We start from the raw sequence: 20,472 nt of genomic DNA on the forward strand, positions 1-20,472 counted from the left end.
TGTATAAATAACTAATAAATAAAATAGTCTTTTAGTTTAACATTTTGGCCAAATTGTTGTAAGCCCTTGAGCCAAACTTCACGGCAGACCACGTTCAAGGGTCCCTACACTAATATAAATTCTTAATAACCTGTGCATTGCCAGGAAGAATGATTTATAATAAATCTGTCAATATAAGTTGCAAAAGTTCTAAGTCTGATTGAAGCTTTTATTAACCTGTACATTACCAGGAAAAGCACTCTGTAATAGATTTGTCACAATCACACTCCATGCAGGCAAGTTCCCCTGATAGTGGGAGATGCCATGGAGTGAGCTTTTAACCATTTAAACGTGGGAGGGAGTGAGCTTCAATTGGATAGGAGGTTGCCACCCTCCAAAACAGCCAAGACTAGCTGCACAAGAATTATAAAACATACAGAACACCTACAAGCTCAAATTGAACCCCCAAAATACCCACAACATATATATAAGCATATACGTTTCACAGAGGAGTGCTACTGAGCATGGCAATTTATATTTAAAACCAGAGACATAACATAAAACACAGACAAAGCTCAGTGCACATCCAGAAAAACTTATATACGGTACAGTGCCTAAATATACATGTATAAATAACTAATAAATAAAATGGTCTTTTAGTTTAACATTTTGGCCAAATTGTTGTAAGCCCTTGAGCCAAACTTCACGGCAGACCACGTTCAAGGGTCCCTACACTAATATAAATTCTTAATAACCTGTGCATTGCCAGGAAGAATGATTTATAATAAATCTGTCAATATAAGTTGCAAAAGTTCTAAGTCTGATTGAAGCTTTTATTAACCTGTACATTACCAGGAAAAGCACTCTGTAATAGATTTGTCACAATCACACTGCATGCAGGCAAGTTCCCCTGATAGTGGGAGATGCCATGGAGTGAGCTTTTAACCATTTAAACGTGGGAGGGAGTGAGCTTCAATTGGATAGGAGGTTGCCACCCTCCAAAACAGCCAAGACTAGCTGCACAAGAATTATAAAACATACAGAACACCTACAAGCTCAAATTGAACCCCCAAAATACCCACAACATATATATAAGCATATAAGTTTCACAGAGGAGTGCTACTGAGCATGGCAATTTATATTTAAAACCAGAGACATAACATAAAACACAGACAAAGCTCAGTGCACATCCAGAAAAACTTATATACGGTACAGTGCCTAAATATACATGTATAAATAACTAATAAATAAAATGGTCTTTTAGTTTAACATTTTGGCCAAATTGTTGTAAGCCCTTGAGCCAAACTTCACGGCAGACCACGTTCAAGGGTCCCTACACTAAAATTATTTATTAGTTATTTATACATGTATATTTAGGCACTGTACCGTATATAAGTTTTTCTGGATGTGCACTGAGCTTTGTCTGTGTTTTATGTTATGTCTCTGGTTTTATATATATATATATATATATATATATATATAGATAAGGTACAGTAGGGTGTTAAAAGTGTTTGAAGCCAGGGGACGGTGACAAGGAAAGGTTGAGGTGGGGAGGGGGAGGAGCGATGCTGGGGGTGAGAGAAAGTGTGGATAAGAATGGAGGCAAGCAGGATAATAACAAACAATTTTGATAGGGTGTGAGAAAACCCATGTCCATATTAAGTCCTTTGGTTTTGGTGTCAAAGAGTCTTATCATTCTTATCATCAACTAATTAGATTGTAAGCTCTTCGGAGCAAGGACTCTCCTTCCCAAATACTACCTCTATGTCACTGACTAAAAGAAGTTCAAATGGCTGCTGTGCAGGAGCAGTGGGACAGGCTGCAAACAGAGGCTGGATGGTTTCAGAAACAGCTTGGAGGTCTGCTTGCAGGAGGTGGGGAGGGTGAGTGTGAAAGTCTGCAAGTCTGCTGGATAGGCTACAAACAGCGTCTCTTTTTAAAGGGGCTGGATGGCAGCAGCTTACAGGTGTGGTGATGCTGGAGTTTACACTCGGAAGGGGGCCTCCCACTTGGGTTTGAATAGGTGTGGGGGGCCCCACTTGGGTTTGCATAGGTGTGGGGGGCCCCACTTGAGCCTGCATACTTGAGCCCCTCACTGGGGTTGGGGAAAACTATACTTCTGTCCCTACGGTGTTGGTGTGCCCCCACAGGGGTGGGAGGACCAACAGGAGGAAGGGGGGGCTTCATGGGAGCCACCATGGGGTTTTTGGGCCTCCTTTTTTAGGGGGCGCATCCCACTTAAGCCCCTGTGTGTGGCTGCTATTGTAAAAGCGGTGCTGGAAGCCTTCTGTTTTCACTTGTTAGCAGAAGGAAAAAGGAAACCTATGGACAGGGGAGTACGTGGAGATGTTATCCCTACTACACAGGTATAGGGAAGCGCTGAACTGTGGGATTGGTTCATTTCTAGTGCTGGTATTAAGTGTACAATTAGAACCAGGATGAGTGCTGTGCTGTATATACTAGCAGGGGTGGCTGAACTTTGAGTGTTCAGTGGGTTCATTTCTTTTAAGTGTGTGGTAATTGAAAGCCTGTAACTAACTTTATTTTCTCTCTCCTGTCTGATTGAACCAGCAGTGGGGGGTGGGTAGTTGATTGCTTCCCTAACACGCCTGGTTGGTGTGTCTCTCTATTTAAATCAGAGGCTTGTGGCGAATCCTGAGCTTGGTTGCCCTGATCTGTTTGACTGTGGTTGATTTCACGTGCTGGCTGTATTAAACGTGGAAGTGGGGCCAGATGGAAAGTGCTGTGTATACTAGCAGGGGTAGCTGAACGTGGGGAGTATACAAGGGGTTCAATTCTTTTAAAATATGTGGTATTATCCAGAGGGATCTTCTGTGAATGATGGTATCAATAAGCTTTGCTCGGTGGGTTATGCACATTTTGTTCAGGCTTGCAGCATTATTGGACAGGACAGGCAGGGCGTGCTTCTGGCGAAGGCAAAAAAAAAAAATCGGCATTTAGGTTACTATCAATACAACTCAGTGCTTTCACCTACTGGGATGCAAGTGTGGTGACCAGAATTTGTGGCTTTGTGTTTGCCAATGGGGTGTGCCCTGTTTTTTTTTTTTTTTTCTCTTTACACTGTTTTAGCCATTGAATCCTTTGTATATCAGTATTGCTGACCTGAAGAAGAGAGGATAACTCGTGAAAGCTTGTCCTATGACATAAATTGTTAGTCCAATAAAAAAGGTATCACCTAATACTGAAGAACTCATTTATTCTGAACTATCGCAACTGGACTTACACGGCTATTTTCTGCTTATATATATAACAAATGGGGCAGCTGGCACTCCCAATACAATAAACAGTTTGTGGTGCATGTCCTATACCAATAGTAAGAGAAAGGTAGTCCAGTCCAGCAGGAGCAGACACAAGACAGCACTCAAAGGTAAGTAAGAAAACTTGTATGCAAAAATAAACATAGCACAAACATGACCAATGTTTCGGTCCTCGTGGGACCTTCCTCAGGATGGTGCTTGAGACTAATGGCCAGTGGATCCCTTAAATACCCCCACCAAAATGACTCAACCAGAGTAGCCAATTGGCCGTGCAACTGGACTAACATGGCTATTTTCTGATATATATATGCAGGCATTGCAAACCGAGCAGAGTGAGACGCGCTGCAGAACGGAGTGGAGATAGCGCTGTGACGTCATTGGAGGTCGAAGTCTCGCGAGAATTGGAGCCGGAGCACGTGACGCGGAAGTAAACCAAGCTAGCAGCAGTGCAGTGGACCGGACAGCTTACTCTACGAGTGTGAGAGACTCAATTCAAACTCTCAACTGCTTGAAATTATTTCACACCATGTGAGTGAGATACTGTTTGTTATTTTTTAGATAGTTTTTACAATAAAAGGTTTTATACTATTTTTGTTCCATTGTCCCTCTTCCCCTTCCCCCCCCCCCCCCCTCCCTGGTGAGCTATATCCCATGTTAAGGAGACACGCAGCTGCAGATGAAAAGGTGACCCCTGAAGCAAGCAGCAGTCGTGGAGAGTCTGAGATCCATGCAAACAGCAAAGAAATCCCAGCAGCAGTGTTCCTGAATCCCAGTGGTGGATTAAAGGCTTTTATTTGGCTGATTAAGTGTAAGTGTATACCTTACCACCTTAACTCTGAAAGTAACAGACATACTGCCCTATGATATTTTTCTCTTTGTCTCTTTCCTGGCTTTTTTGCGCCTAGGTCATTTCTTCTCTCTCTATATATATATATATATATATATATATATATATATATATATATATATATATATATATATATATATATATATATATATATATAATGTGTTGGGGTTTAATAGGAAGTTTAATTTTTTGCAACAATAGAGAAATTCCCCTTTGTTTTTTAAACCTTTGTTGTCAAATCAACAGTACAAATTTGGCATAGTTGCTAATATTCACATCCAGTGCATTTAAAAACATCAGTTGATATTTCCCCACCTCCACCAGCCGACATTCAAAAGCTCTATCAGGGACACTAGGAATGCATACTGTAGATCTTCTGCAGACTTGCATTGATTTGATGGGTATGTTTTCGAACAAAAATAAAAATAAAGGGAGAGTAAGTCAGTATCCTAATAGCATCAAGTTTACTAATCCTGGTGAGAGGCTTTTTGTTATTCAGGCTCAAATTCACTACGCAGTCTACAATTGACTTGAATGGGCTGGAAGGTGTCTTAGAGTGCCAGAAGATGTATTGCGGTAGAAGACGTATTTTTGTACAGTAAATATGGCCCATAGTCTTTTGTCAGATGTGCTGTACCTACTGTATCTATACATTTTGCTTGAATTTACATCTAAAAAAATCATTTGTGACAATATTCACTAATTAAGTTTATCATTTTCAACTTTTAGACATTGTTGGGATTTTCATTACCATGTTAGAATTTACAAAAACATTTCGGGGTTTGCAAATCTTTGACCTACATCAAAAAATGTTATATTATTTAGTAAATATTTTTAAATGGTTATTTAATTAGAGTGCTGGGGAAAAAAGTATTTGTAAATTAAAAAACAATAGAAATTTCAATGAAATGTAAGTTCATACAGTAGATGGCTTTTGCTAAAAACAAAAATGCAAACTTTAACCTCATTATCAAAGCTTCTTAACATTTTGTATGATTGAAAGAGGAGGATGTGGAGGCTTGAGCCTATTTTAGCAGTACACTTACTTTAAAATATTGAGCATTCTGTATTTCAGCAGTCCACCGTTGTCTGAAGCTCAGATTGGTTTCAACTCATACAAAATGTAATTATGAAATCTGCTGCAAAACTTTCAAAACTAGCAACAACAGTTTTTGAGCAATGACTGAAATATTATTACAGGTTTTAAGTGGTCACTGAACTCAGAGCAGTCAGAAGCCTTGGATACTGTATGTTCCCTGCCAGTTTTGTAACTGAAGTGTAGCGTTTTGGAATAGAATGATGCTAAGAACTCATGTAAAGGTTTGATGTGTATAATGCTCTAGCTGTCTCATGTATTTAACAGCAGCAGTTGACTAAAGTGGTCTACCCTGGTATTCAAATTTGCATAACATTTCACACAAAACCTTTGTAAAGCATTCATTCTGTAGATCATTGTTAATATGTCAAATGAAAATTAATCAACAGCAGGCAAATATAATGTAATACTAGAATGTCAAGAAGGTGACAGTTGAATGGTTTGACGTGAATAACAATATATGTTTAATAATCTGTAGCCGGTAATTCCCAGAGGTTCTAAAATAGTTGCTGTGTAGGATGTTTGTTGTACACACAATTCAAACCTCATTAAACTTCATCTACTTTGAAAATAGATACAGGAAAGCATGATATCCTTGTACCAAGATTTACAGGTACTGATGCCTTTCCAACCCCCTGAGGCATATGTGAACCTGTGCAGATTTACTCTTAGTTACTGTGTGATGTAAAATATTAAATAAAATCAGCAAACATTTTAAGCAAATTTTAATATACATATGTAGCCAACGTTATTGCACCTTCCGGCGCATCAAAGGTGCATCGATACCGTGTTTGATTATGATTATTTCAATGGATCCTCATCAAATCTGTAAATATTGCTTTGACGTGATAAGTCACCACAATTGGAGCAGTAACATCGGATACATCGTTGTGCTCCTTTTTTTTTTTTTTATTGCATTGCAATTCTTTGTGGATTCTGATGATTGTGTTGAGTTGACAGTACTAAAATGGTTTAAAGGCATATAGTATGTTGCATTGGCTCACTTAAATGTATTGTTGTCTTGATAAAAGGTCCCTATGGACCAAAATGTCAGTAATCACACATGCATGTGTGTGTGTAGCACATGCTCCAGGAAATAAAAGGTTTAAGGTTGTGCTTATAGTCCTGGCAACGGCGACTCTGACGTCACGCTGCGGTCACTGAAAAAATCAAAGTGAATTGACTTCCAGCGATCGCGACCAAGCCGTCTCTACGTTCCTACGAAAAGCATACGCAACATATTCAATACATTTGTTTTGATGCGATGTCGCGTCTCCGGGACTATATGCACAGCCTAATGCAGCAATCGCTGCTATTGAAAGGATAAAATCACACACATACACACCTACAGTATCAATGAACGAATCCCAGGTATCAGTTGTGAAAACTGGATAGGGAAAAGGGCTTGTGATGTATGATTAGCACAGACCACCATCCACAGTGATCTCTCACACGAGAAGCAAACAAGCTCTAATTAGTCAAAGGATGCTGGAAGTGAACCCCAGGGGCTATGCTCCAATACAGGGCTTAATCAAGGCACACTTCTCTGCATTTTCATATAGATTCTGAATAATTTATCATTGGATCCCAAGTATTAACTCTCCACATTGAATAGGGAGGTTGTTTATAGCAGGATGATTAATCCTACCACAAGGTGTGAGTTTAGGCTGCAAACATCCCAGCTGGATTTATGGCTATGGGGACTAGGTTTTCCCCTAGTTATTCCAATCTTTTTATGGGATGATGGACGGATAATTCCATCTGGTCCAATAACCCATGGGGTGGGACTGGTCTACTAAGCCATTTCATAAATTATATCCTTATATTTTGGGATGTGAGGAAGTTGATTTATTACAATTGTTTTCTCATTTTCATTACAATGATTTGGGCCTTGTCTTTACCTATACAATTAATTCTATATACAGTATTTAGTATTTTTGGGTGTGGGTGTGTGTGTGTGTGTATATGTGTCTAGATAACTGAAATAAAAAATCTGTCCATTTTAAACTTATTTCTTGCAACAGTTATTTATACGGGTTCCACGGGCGATCCCTGCATGTGTATGGGTGTCCCGGGGTCATCCCATGGGCATCTGGGGCCCTCAGGTGGTTACCAAGGCAGTCTGGGGCCCCTCAGGTGTTCCCCACGGGTCCTCGGGGGCCTCAGTGGGTCCCCGGTTACTCCCCGCAGTTGTCCGTGGGTCCTCGGGTGGTACCCGTGGGCATCTGGGGGTCCTCGGGTGGTTGACTTCATGCAGACCTGTGGTATGAATCCTTTGTGGGTAAAAAAAAATTAAAAATGGTTTGATGTGGGGGCACATGGGGTGGGTTGTGTTTTGGTGTTTATTAGATATTTTAATGTTTATTAGGGGCCTAGAAAGTGGTTAGTGGGGCTGTTGTGTCTATTTGTGTTTTATTGTGGGTTGCGAGGTTGGGTGAATGGGGCAGTAGCCCCAAGGATGGTTGTTTTTGTCCTACCAGGTAGTAGTGGGAGGGTATTAACAACTAAGGTAATGAAGGGGTTAAGTCCACCCGCAATCCCCCACATGACCCAAACACCCACCAAGGGCCAAATACCACCTTCACCCACCCCTGCTATCCACAATAAGCATGGCACTGGTGGTTAACCCATTAATTGCCGTAGCGGTTAGCCGCTAAGGTAATGAAGTGGGTTATAAATGCATTTTTCAGTCATCTGATTCATGCTGGGGGTCTCCGGTGCTGATATTAATGGATGGATATCAATCTGACGCAGGAAAAATGCTTGATTTTTTCTAAGTCCCATCTCGCCACTCATCGGCAGCTTATTTTATCGGCACCTTCTCACCACCTTCTCACCACCTTCTTGCCAACTTTTTTTGGTGAGGCGATTTGGAGAGAAAATCTCCATTCTATAGTGGGGATCAGCTGCGATAAGCTGGTCGGGGCTACTAGAATAAAGCGAGTTTGAAAAGCTGGTGATGAGCAGCAAAGGAAAAAAAAGTGGCTTATCGCCGAGCGGTTGGCGATTTTTTTTTTTTCGGCAAAAAAAACCCCATCGATTTTTTTTTTTTTTTTTTTTTTTTTTTTTTGCTTTTATCGCCAGCTTGTCGGGGTTTACTGAATCGCTGTAGGCGATTTTTACGGTAAGGGGCTTATCGCTGCTTATAGCATGAGGCCCAACGTGTACTGTATTGATGACACAAGATAAAAAGGATGCTGAAAATACAGAAAACAGTGAGTCCGTAAGTGGAATTCAGACTGGACCTAGTGCACCAGGTCTCCGGACAGCAACTCAGAGTGAATAGCAGCGAGAGAAAACCACATCTGCTTGTGAGGCATGAACTGAGACAGATCCTGCCCTTGTGGTATGTACTACGTGGGCAAGACCACTCGGATGTTGAAGGAGAGGATCTGTCTCCATAGATAGGCCATCAGGAAGGCATTTTCCGAAGTGGGTGACTGTGATGATCAAAAACTACAACCGGTTGCAAGACATTTTAAGAAATTCAAACACAACCTTGCGACAATGAGATGCATGCCCATCATGCAAGCTCTGTGTCACCACGGGGTGATGATAGGGGAAGACTCTTATTACAGCTGGAAGCAAGACTCATTTTTGAGCTCAATACAATGGCCCCAAAGGGTCTTAATGAGGATTTCAAGCTTGGGTGCTTTCTTTAATAACAGTGTGTTACTTATTTGGGCGGGCTGATGCCCTCGGCTGTTTGTGTTTCTTTCCCCATTCCCTACTTCCCTCCTTCTTCATTCCTTCCCTACTTGACGTATCCTTCCCTCCCCCTCTAGGTTCTCGCCTTTCCTTCCCTCCCTTCCTTCCCTCCCTCTCTTCCTCCGGTTATTAATGTGTTTTTCACTGTCAGTGTTTTACCATGTATACTGTACATAGCTTTTTGTTGCCATATCCTTCCCCTGGTTTTGATTAACTCAGGGTCCTTGTAGCCATTTTGTATATCCAGAAGCCTGATGATCATACAGTATAGTGTTGTAATAATGTTCTTTTTATTAATGCCTGCAGCGATAAGGAATTCTGCTCTGCTTTTATTTCTCCTTTTTCACGTTTGTTTCTCACTTTCTGTCATTTCATAGTAACCATGGAGATCCCCCTGATGTCCTGGTAATTACTGCACCTTATCTCTATATGAGTGTTCCCACGGATGTGCAGTTAGATACTATATCCACCATCATGATTGCCAGGATGTGAGGGATTGATCGTGTATCTCCCCACTGTGGGAGATGCTGCGCTGCTTACTTATGTGGTGACGGGGCCGCGCATGTGTGTATAGCTAAGCCATTGAGTCCTCTTCGATTGACCACGGCGTCACGGTCTCCATCAGCACGGCACCATGGTTACGGAGGATGCTTTCTTCCCTCGCAGTGGCGGCCTGATGGTAAGGCATACACAACTCTGATCCCTGTGGATCATGCAGATGTGCTGATGACTGGCATTGTGCGACATCAGCGACTTTGGGTCTGATCATTGGACTTGATGCACGGCCAATTGGCTACTCTGGTTGAGTCATTTTGGTGGGGATATTTAAGGGATCCACTGGCCATTAGTCTCAAGCATCATCCTGAGGAAGGTCACACGAGGACCGAAACATTGGTCATGTTTGTGCTATGTTTATTTTTGCATACAAGTTTTCTTACTTACCTTTGAGTGCTGTCTTGTGTCTGCTCCTGCTGGACTGGATTACTTTTCTCTTACTATTGGTATAGGACATGCACCGCAAACTGTTTATGGTATTGGGAGTGCCAGCTGCCCCATTTGTTATATATATTGTGCCGTTATTCATGTCTTTAAAATCGCTGTGAAGTTTTCTGCTGACTAATTTCTGTTTGAGGTTTGGTGGTTGCCTAAATGCAAGAATGGGAGGTTTGGGAAAGATTTCTTTTAATGTCGCATCCTCTGTCAGCATGGGTTGCAGATCTTTGATTATTTTTCGTATTCCCTCTAGGGTAGGGTTGTATGTGGTCACTAGTGGTATGCGTGTGGTAGGTTCTTTCTGTTTGTATTGTAGCAGGTGTTCTCGTGGGGCTTTTAGTGCAGATGTAATAGTTTTGGCAATAGTCTTTGGTTTGTATCCCTTCTGTCTGAACGATTCAGTCAGGGTTGTGAGATGCCTGTTTCTGTCTTCAGTGTCAGAGCATATGCGGTGGTATCTTATAGCTTGGCTGTGTATGATATCTTGTTTGGTGTGAGTGGGATGGAAGCTGGAGTTGTGGAGGTAGCTGCATCTGTCTGTTGGTTTCATGTATACAGATGTGTGTAGTTTGCCATCTTTCAGTGTTACTGTCGTGTCTAGAAAGATGGCACCGCAATATGCCAATCTTTTCATGGCAAATCTTGAACAAAGATTCCTAACTACATGCCTCCACAAACCCTACAAATACTACAGATACATTGATGACCTGTTTATAATATGGACAGAGGGTGAAGAAAACCTAAAACAATTCCATGAGTCCCTAAACTCATTCCATCCAGCAATTAAACTCAAAATGGATTATTCTGCAAACCTAATAAACTTTCTAGACACGACAGTAACACTGAAAGATGGCAAACTACACACATCTATATACATGAAACCAACAGACAGATGCAGCTACCTCCACAACTCCAGCTTCCATCCCACTCACACCAAACAAGGTATCATACACAGCCAGGCTATAAGATACCACTGCATATGCTCTGACACTGAAGACAGAAACAGGCATCTCACAACCCTGACCGAATCGTTCAGACAGAAGGGAAACAAACCAAAGACTATTGCCAAAACTATTACATCTGCACTAAAAGCCCCACGAGAACACCTGCTACAATACAAACAGAAAGAACCTACCACACGCATACCACTAGTGACCACATAAAACCCTACCCTAGAGGGAATACGAAAAATAATCAAAGATCTGCAACCCATGCTGACAGAGGATGCGACATTAAAAGAAATCTTTCCCAAACCTCCCATTCTTGCATTTAGGCAACCACCAAACCTCAAACAGAAATTAGTCAGCAGAAAACTTCACAACGATTTTAAAGACATGAATAACGGCACAAAACCGTGCAGCAAAACACGCTGCAAACTCTGCAAACATATTTGCCAGGATCCCACAGCCAGTCACAACCATAGAACATTCAATGTTAAAGGATCATACAGCTGCACATCCACGAATATAGTGTATATGATTCAATGCAACAAATGTGACCAAGGTTGCTACATTGGGGAAACCAGCCAAAAATTACAAGGAAGAATGAATATGCACAGACACTCTATACTCCATCACGAAGAAGGAAGATACTGCTCACCTGTGGGACATCACTTCTCACAACCAGATCATGACCAGGGAGGTTCCAGGCGGTTCCCCTCTCCCCCCGCCTTGTACCCACACGCAACGTACAAATAAAGACAGGAAACGGGAGCTGGAGGTAAAATGGCCACGGCTATTTATTTATACAGAAAACCTAATGGGGTAAATGCACTCCCTGCCAGAGTGTGCTCCTTTGTCAGGAGGGGGAGAGGACGGTCAGCCGGTCCTCGAACCGCTGACCTCGTGTCCCCTACGCGAGCGGGCTCTCGAGGTCATGGATAACTGACCTTGCCCACTCGTACTCCCCCCGGGCTCAAATGGCCCAGCTCCCAGTCTGGCAAGAACAAGCACCTACCCCCCAAGAGCCGCCGCGACAAAGGCAAAACTGGACAATGACCCCTCCTGCTCGGAACCTCGTCCTTTCACTCAGCACATTATCAGCTGTTCGTGCTGTAACGGAACAAAGAACCATTAACACGGCATACAATGCATATGTCCACATTCCTGGGAATACCCTGCCCTACTCAACCTTCTGCTGCCGTTCATTACATGATTGCAATCACTAACTAAGGGGATGGGTGGGTGGGAAATCGTCTGGCGGGCAGCCAAAGAGGATGTGCTGCCCGCCAGCCTGGCCTTAAGTAGGCCTTCCATGAACTCCTCCCCTGTGCTGGGGAGGGAGGTGTGGGGGCGGGCCAGCGAGGGGAAGGCCGGACCCCCCCCGGTCATGAAGCCCCCCCGCCTATGGCTAGGGGGTGCCGCTTGACCAGGGAGGTTCCAGGTGGTTCCCCTCTCCCCCCGCCTTGTACCCACATGCAACGTACAAATAAAGACAGGAAACTGGAGCTGGAGGTAAAATAGCCACGGCTATTTATTTATATAGAAAACCTAATGGGGTAAATGCACTCCCTGCCAGAGTGTGCTCCTTTGTCAGGAGGGGAAGGGGACGGTCAGCCGGCCCTCGAACCGCTGACCTCGTGTCCCCTACGCGAGCGGGCTCTCGAGGTCATGGATAACTGACCTTGCCCACTCGTACTCCCCCCGGGCTCAAACGGCCCAACTCCCAGTCTGGCAAGAACAAGCACCTACCCCCCAAGAGCCGCCACCAACGGGCCTATTTAACCCCCCTTAAACTAGGCCAGTACCGCCAACCCTCCAGACCCTCTCGAAGCCTTCCCGGAAACTGAAATAAGTCTATCCCGCCTGGCACGCCTAGCAGCGGGACCCATGCTCCTCTACCAGCCCAGCCTGTCCTTACCATTTACCTGGGGCTGCCAATCGCGCCTGTAGAAGTAATTACTCAACTTGCCATGGTTTTTAAAGATGCCCTGAGAATCGCTTTTTTCGCTGCACTATCCCTCACCCGGTCCCGGACATACCCACCTCCGGAGCCGCAGGCCGCCTTTGCCCAGCGCTATCTGGAATTTCGCCTTTTTTACTGCTGCAGGCTTCTTACCCGCCCTCAGCGACCCCTGGGGAATAGACCCTGGCAGTGGACTGGGCCACGCCTCCTCCCTTGCTCGCTCTGTGTCACACACTGCAAGCCTTGACGCCTTGCCCTATCTCCTCGATGCCGCCCTAAACGCAACTCCTTACCATTACCCGATACGCCATATGCCGTACCTTCCACGGCGTGTCCCCATCAACCGCCCGCCGGGGCTGTTCCACCATCTGTGCAGTGCGTGATGCTGCCGGGTGGGTCCGCTACCGTGCCCCTGACCCCGGCCGTGGCTGAAGAATTGAAAGACACCGGGGTCCGGCTGATGGCACTGGAGTGGGATTCGCGGTGCCAGTGACATCCGGCCGTGGCCATTGTGGCCTCTCGTGAGGAAGAGACCTGGGCCGCGACTTGGTTCGCCCTTCACCCGATGCCATCTCCACGTAGTCGAACCATGCTGGGTTCTCTGCTCTCCGAAAAACATTGGCACCAACCGCGGTTGTGGTTGGCCGTCTTGGTCTCCTTGGCCCTGCCGACTCTGCAGGCGAAATCCTGACAGTGACACCGCCCGCGTCAGCAACGGGCGGCCGTGTGGCGTGCCGTGACGCCCTGTTCTGCGTCACGGTGGCTGGAAGTCGCCGCCCCTCCTCCCGTGTCCTGCGTCCCAGCGGTCGAAGTCCTCCCCACCATCGCTGAGGCCCGACCTGGCCGCTGTGACGCCCTGCCTCGCGGTACCGTGACCGAGGGCTGCCGCCCTGCGTGCGGTTGCTGAACTTCGCCTGCCGCCTTGCACTGCAGCACCCTCCGCGCTCCTTTCCTGTGGAGCGCGGCCTCTCTGCCTGCCGCCTGTCTAGCGCGCAATGCTGCCTGGAGACTGTCGCCTGACGCGTTGTGCTGCAACGCCCTCTGCTTCCCCTTCCCGCGGGGAGCAGCTATACACACGCGCATCTACGCGCGCCCATACACTCGCACGCATCCACGTGTGCCTGCATCCACGTGCGCCCACACCCTGCGTCCCAGCAGTCGAAGTCTTCCCCACCATTGCTGAGGCCCGACCTGGCCGCTGTGACGCCCTGCCTCGTGGTACCGTGACCGAGGGCTGCCGCCCTGCGTGCGGATGCTGAACTTCGCCTGCCGCCTTGCACTGCAGCACCCTCCGCGCTCCTTTCCTGTGGAGCGCGGCCTCTCTGCCTGCCGCCTGTCTAACGCGCCATGCTGCCTGGGGACTGTCGCCTGACGCGTTGTGCTGCAGCGCCCTCTGCTTCCCCTTCCCGCGGGGAGCAGCCTTAGTGCCACGTGCTGGTTTCGCAGAGAACAACGCCTGCAGCCGCCGATCCAACCATGCCTCGTCATGGTTTTCTGCCTCGACTTGAAGAAGGCGGAACTGCTCTGCCATCGATGCCATGCTGCTGTGTGGGGAGGGGGATTCTCGCTTAACTTCCGGTGCTTAGCTGGGCCCTGAGCTATTCAAGCGCTGCGTGTGCGCTTGCCACGCTGTTCTAAGCCTATCGCCGCTACGCAGTCCCCACAGTCACCCATATACACACACGCGCGCCCTGCGTGTGCCCATATACATACGCGCGCGCCCTGCGTGTGCCCGTATACACACGCGCGCATTTCCGTGTGCCCATATACACACGCGCGCATTTCCGTGTGCCCATATACACACGCGCATTTCCGTGTGCCCATATACACGAGCGCATTTCCATGAGCCCATATACACATGCGCGACTCCGTGTGCCCCTGCACGCGCGCGCATCTACGCGTGCCCATGCACGCGCGCCCATGCACGCGCGCGCATCTACGCGTGCCCCTATACACGCGCGCATCTACTCGCACGCATCCACGTGCGCCAATACCCACGTGCCTCCATGTGCGCCGATACACACGCGCCTTTACGTGCGCCAATACCCACACAGTCACCCATATACACACGCGCGTGCCTCTGCGTGTGCCCATATACACAAGCGCGCCCTGCATGTGCCCATATACATACGCGCGCGCCCTGCGTGCGCCCGTATACACACGCGCGCATTTCCGTGTGCCCATATACACACGTGCGCATTTCCGTGTGCCCATATACACACGCGCGCATTTCCGTATGCCCATATACACACGCGCGCATTTCCGTGTGCCCATATACACGAGCGCATTTCTGTGAGCCCATATACACATGCGCCCCTATAACCTCGCACGCATCCACGTGCGCCAATACCCACGCGCCTCCATGTGCGCCCATACACATGCACCTTTACGTGCGCCAATACCCACTCGCGCATCTACGTGCGCCCATACACCCGCGCGCATCCACGTGCACCCATCCGCACTCGCACCCCTTCCGCATGAATTAATTGGGGAATTCCGATAAAAGTAACCAAGCATAAATGCTAAACATTGTGATTCCCATTAACAAGTATTTATCCTCTAATAATTACTACAGTATATTTATATAGTTTATAATGACACTAGATAAAGCTCTATTGACATCTATGTGTGCCCATACACACGCGCGCATATACGTGTGCCCATACACACGCGCGCATCCCCGTGTGCCCATACACCCACGCGCATCCACGTGTGCCCTTTTTTTTTTTTTTTTTTTCATTTATAGCTTATAGTATACATGCCTACCTACACATACGCATGCACCGATTTACATGCACCCATGTACACATATAACGTGCCCTTATACACATATATATATACCTGCACACACATAACTGTACATAATCGTCCCGAGCGCATCAGCGTGTGTCCCCGCGCCGAAACTTTAACTGCGGGGGCAGACCGTGAAGTGCCAACCTTGGCCGCCCACCCCTTCGCGCTTACCCCCGGCCTAGGGACGCAACCACTAAGAGCGGCTGAACTAGCCTATACATGCGTATATCTCCACCTACGTATACATGCATACCCATATACACATGTACATACACACCCACATACCTGCACATAACACCCATAAATACCTATACGTACATCCACATATATACCCACACACATATACATATATACCCACACACATATACATATACATATATACCCACACACATATACATACAGTATATATACTCATACCACACACATATACATATATATATATATACCCATACCACACATATATACATATATATACCCATACCACACATATATACATATATATACCCATACCACACATATATACATATATATACCCATACCACACATATATACATATATATACCCATACCACACATATATACATATATATACCCATACCACACATATATACATATATGCCCCCATACCACACATATATACATATATGCCCCCATGCCACACATATATACATATATGCCCCCATACCACACATATATACATATATGCCCCCATACCACACATATATACATATATGCCCCCATACCACACATATATACATATATGCCCATACCACACATATATACATATATGCCCATACCACACATATATACATATATGCCTATACCACACATATATACATATATGCCCATACCACACATACATATATGCCCATACCACACATATATACATATATGCCCCCATACCACACATATATACATATATGCCCCCATACCACACATATATACATATACAGTATGCCCATACCACACATATATACATATATGCCCATACCACACATATATACATATATGCCCATACCACACATATATACATATATGCCCATACCACACATATATACATATATGCCCATACCACACATATATACATATATGCACATACCACACATATATACATATATGCCCATACCACACATATATACATATATGCACATACCACACATATATACATATATGCCCATACCACACATATATACACCACGTTATTTATTTATTATAGCTTTATCCCGGCGACCGGGGGGGGGGAGGGGCGTCTGCCCGCGCCACATGGGACTGCGCCCCAGCCCCCGAACGGGCCCCGAGCAGCCGCCCGCATGGGACACACGTGGCCGCATGCCTCGGCCGGACCCCCCTCTCCCCGCAACCAGCATCCCTCTGCTCCTCCCCGCCGGGGTGCCCCTACCCATGGCAGCCGCCGCGGAGCTATGTAGATGGAGGAGGCACCCGCCCGCACAACGCCGCGGGAGCAGGTAGCCCCCCCCCCAGGAGAAGAAGCGGAGGATAAAACCCGTCAGGCCCCCTCTTCCCGCCAGACCCCCTCTGTCCCACGAGACCACCCCTCCCCGCCTGCAGCCGCCGTGGCACAGGCTTAAATCCGACCCCCCCAGCTCCATGCTGCGCGCCGCAGATGGAGGATGGGGACGGGCCGCTACACTATGGGGTCCCTCTCCTCCCTGCATCCCGCCTCCCCCCTCACCGCCGATTCAAAAATCGCGGCTATACAGGAGGGGGGAGTGCCCAGGATTGACCCCCCTTTCGGGGCCTTACCTTAATTTAACCTGCAGGGAGGAGAGGGACTTCCAAATCGTCTGGCGGGCAGCCAAAGAGGATGTGCTGCCCGCCAGCCTGGCCTTAAGTAGGCCTTCCATGAACTCCTCCCCTGTGCTGGGGAGGGAGGTGTGGGGGCGGGCCAGCGAGGGGAAGGCCGGACCACCCCCCGGTCATGAAGCCCCCCCGCCTATGGCTAGGGGGTGCCGCTTTCCATAAATGATTTAAAAATCAAAATCCTCAATGGAATGTTTAAAAGCACCATAGAACGGAAAACATTTGAGCTCAGAATGATAAGACTCTTTGACACCAAAACCAAAGGACTTAATGTGGACATGGGTTTTCTCACACCCTACCAAAATTGTCTGTAATTATCCTGCTTGCCTCAACTCTTATCCACACTTTCTCTCCCTCCCCCCCCCCCCAGCATCCCTTCCCCTCCCCACCTTTCTTTGACACTGTCTCCTGGCTTCAAACACTTAACACCCTACCTTATCTACAGTAAATATCTGGTTTTTTTTCTCTCTCTATACACTGTTTTAGCCATTGATTCCTGTGTAAATCAGTATTTTGACCTGAAGAAGAGAGGAGAACTCTCGAAAGCTTGTCCTATGACATAAATTGTTAGTCCAATAAAAAAGGTATCACCTAATACTGAAGAACTCATTTATTCTGCACTATATATATATATATATATATATATATATATATATACAAAGACAAAAAGTAGCACTAACAGTGTGTGAATAAAGTGCGTTCTATAAAAGTAAAGGATGTAAAAATTGTGATATGAATGTGAAAAAGTGAATACAAAAATTAATGATATAATATGTGTGTAACCACAATAAAAACAAACCAAAAGGAGAAAAAAAAATTATAAAATATTTAAACCTTAAGTGTTCAGTGTCCTATAAAAAAGTATAGAACAAACTGTAAGTCCAAGATGAAAAAAAGTTGAAATCAAAGTCCAGATATAAATGTTCCCATCATAGTGTGGAGTAGGCAAGCTTCTATGATGATCTAGCAGGATCATGGAAATACAATTGGGGAGAAAAGAACCCTTATGAGAGCACTCAGCGGCTGGTGATACTGGTAACTAATGTGCCTGATAGAGACAATCGTAACATGTAATGGTGGGTAACTTAAAAACACTTTTAATTGGAGAAATCCTCAAATAAAATAAAGTTTATATGGATAACCCTCTGTGAGGTAATCTTGAACAAATGGCGAAATTAAAATGTGGAAAGGAGGTGGGGATTATAAATCCTATTGGTATAATAGGTGCTCCCTTAATGGCTTCACTATCTAAGGTAAATTCACAATAGCAATTTATAGTGACTCAAAGAGTAAGAGAGAGTACTTGAACTAATTCTACACACATAATAACTGGTAAAAAATAGACCTAGAGCTGAATAGATTTTCTAACTCCAGTGCTGCGAGTCAGACAAATTCGCAGGCAATAAGTGTCTGCCAAGGTGTCTAATGACAACGTCTTGTGCCCACGTCTTGTGCCCGGAGCCCTATCTAGTGCTATAGGATCATAATCTTAACAGCAAATGTGAGCCAGTATGTTCACTGTATAGATCAGATAGTGAAGGCATAAATGGCAGGCAGCACATAAACACTGCGTAGCTGGACAGTGTGTTAGACTGGATATGTCTGCAACAATGTCTCAAACTGCTACGTCTTACACTGTGCTGTCACTGGATACAATACAGTATGTATCGTTTACCCTTGTAGCGAGTGTATCGCTTAGTTCCCCTCTCCTGAAGACACAGACTCTGAAAGTCTGTGTACCGAACAAGTCCTTCACATGGGAAGGGATACTCAAGTTTGCAGCGGTATGCGGAAGTGACGGACCGGAGAGTCTCGGGAGGCGTCACCTGTGACGTCAGTACGTCTATTGCCTACGTACGTTTTGCTGGAATGCTTTGTCGAGGCTGAAGAGAAACCCTCAAACATACCGCTATTTAAGGTAATAAGCAGCTACCTGACTGGTGGAAAGGTAATTGAATGCACGTTGGCGCCAACGCGCCTGATTGGGCAAAGTGTATGAATGAATGTATGTAAACCTAGAGGGAATAACAGACACCGAGGGCCTCTGGTGGTAAGTATAGAGAACTCAAGGAAATCACAATGTGACAGCATGAAATAACTGTAACCATACATAGGGAATAAAGGTTAAATAAAGGGATAATAAACAAATCCCTCATTAAGACCTTTGGGGGATAGTGTGCCATGTTTGTATATCCATCTTGACTCCATTTGGAGTAGGATCCCATCCCAGTCACCCTTTCTAGGGCCAAGTGAGTACTGATCTATGCCTGCGAATGTCAGGACATTGCTGTCCCCATTGTGATGTTCCAGAACGTGTCTGGCTACCGGTGTGTCCTGCTGGTTGCGAATAGTGTCAAGGTGTTCTCGAGTACGCGGTGCCTAAAGGGTCGTCCGGTTTTTCCTACATATTTCTTTTGACAGATGCAGGTCACTAGATAGATAACACCAGATGTCAAATCTCTTAGTGTTGTTCCAGTTTTGGAAAGTCTTGGTACTAGTTATTGATTTACATGCTTTACAATTATGGCAATTGAAGCAACCAACTGTTTGTCTGGCAGCCAGGTGTTAAGACTCCTATCACTCTCAAAATGACTACTGACTAGATGGTCACGGAGGTTTTTGGGTTTTCTCTGAGAACCTGGAACTGTATACCAACCACATACAAATGTGGTATAGGTATATAGACGATATTATCTTACTCTGGAACAGTACAGAGAAACTACTATTAGAGTTCATTACTATACTTAACACAAACACGAACAATTTGAAACTTACCTCTGAAATCGGTCTGAGAGAGGTCCTTTCTGGACCTGAAAATTTCAATGACAGAAAATGGATATTTAACATCTACCACTTTTAGGAAGATAACCGCTACCAATAGTATCTTAAGAGCAAACAGCCACCACCCCCCCCCCAACCTCATCATGAATATTCCTGTTGGTCAATTCCTACGCATCAGAAGGAATTGTACCACATCTTTAGAGTTTGAAAAACAAGCAGCACTTATGAAAGAAAGATTCTATGCACGAGGCTATAGCAAGAACAGCATTAAGA

Source organism: Ascaphus truei, chromosome 5, assembly GCF_040206685.1.
Source record: "Ascaphus truei isolate aAscTru1 chromosome 5, aAscTru1.hap1, whole genome shotgun sequence".
In the NCBI taxonomy this organism is placed as follows: Eukaryota; Metazoa; Chordata; class Amphibia; order Anura; family Ascaphidae; genus Ascaphus; species Ascaphus truei.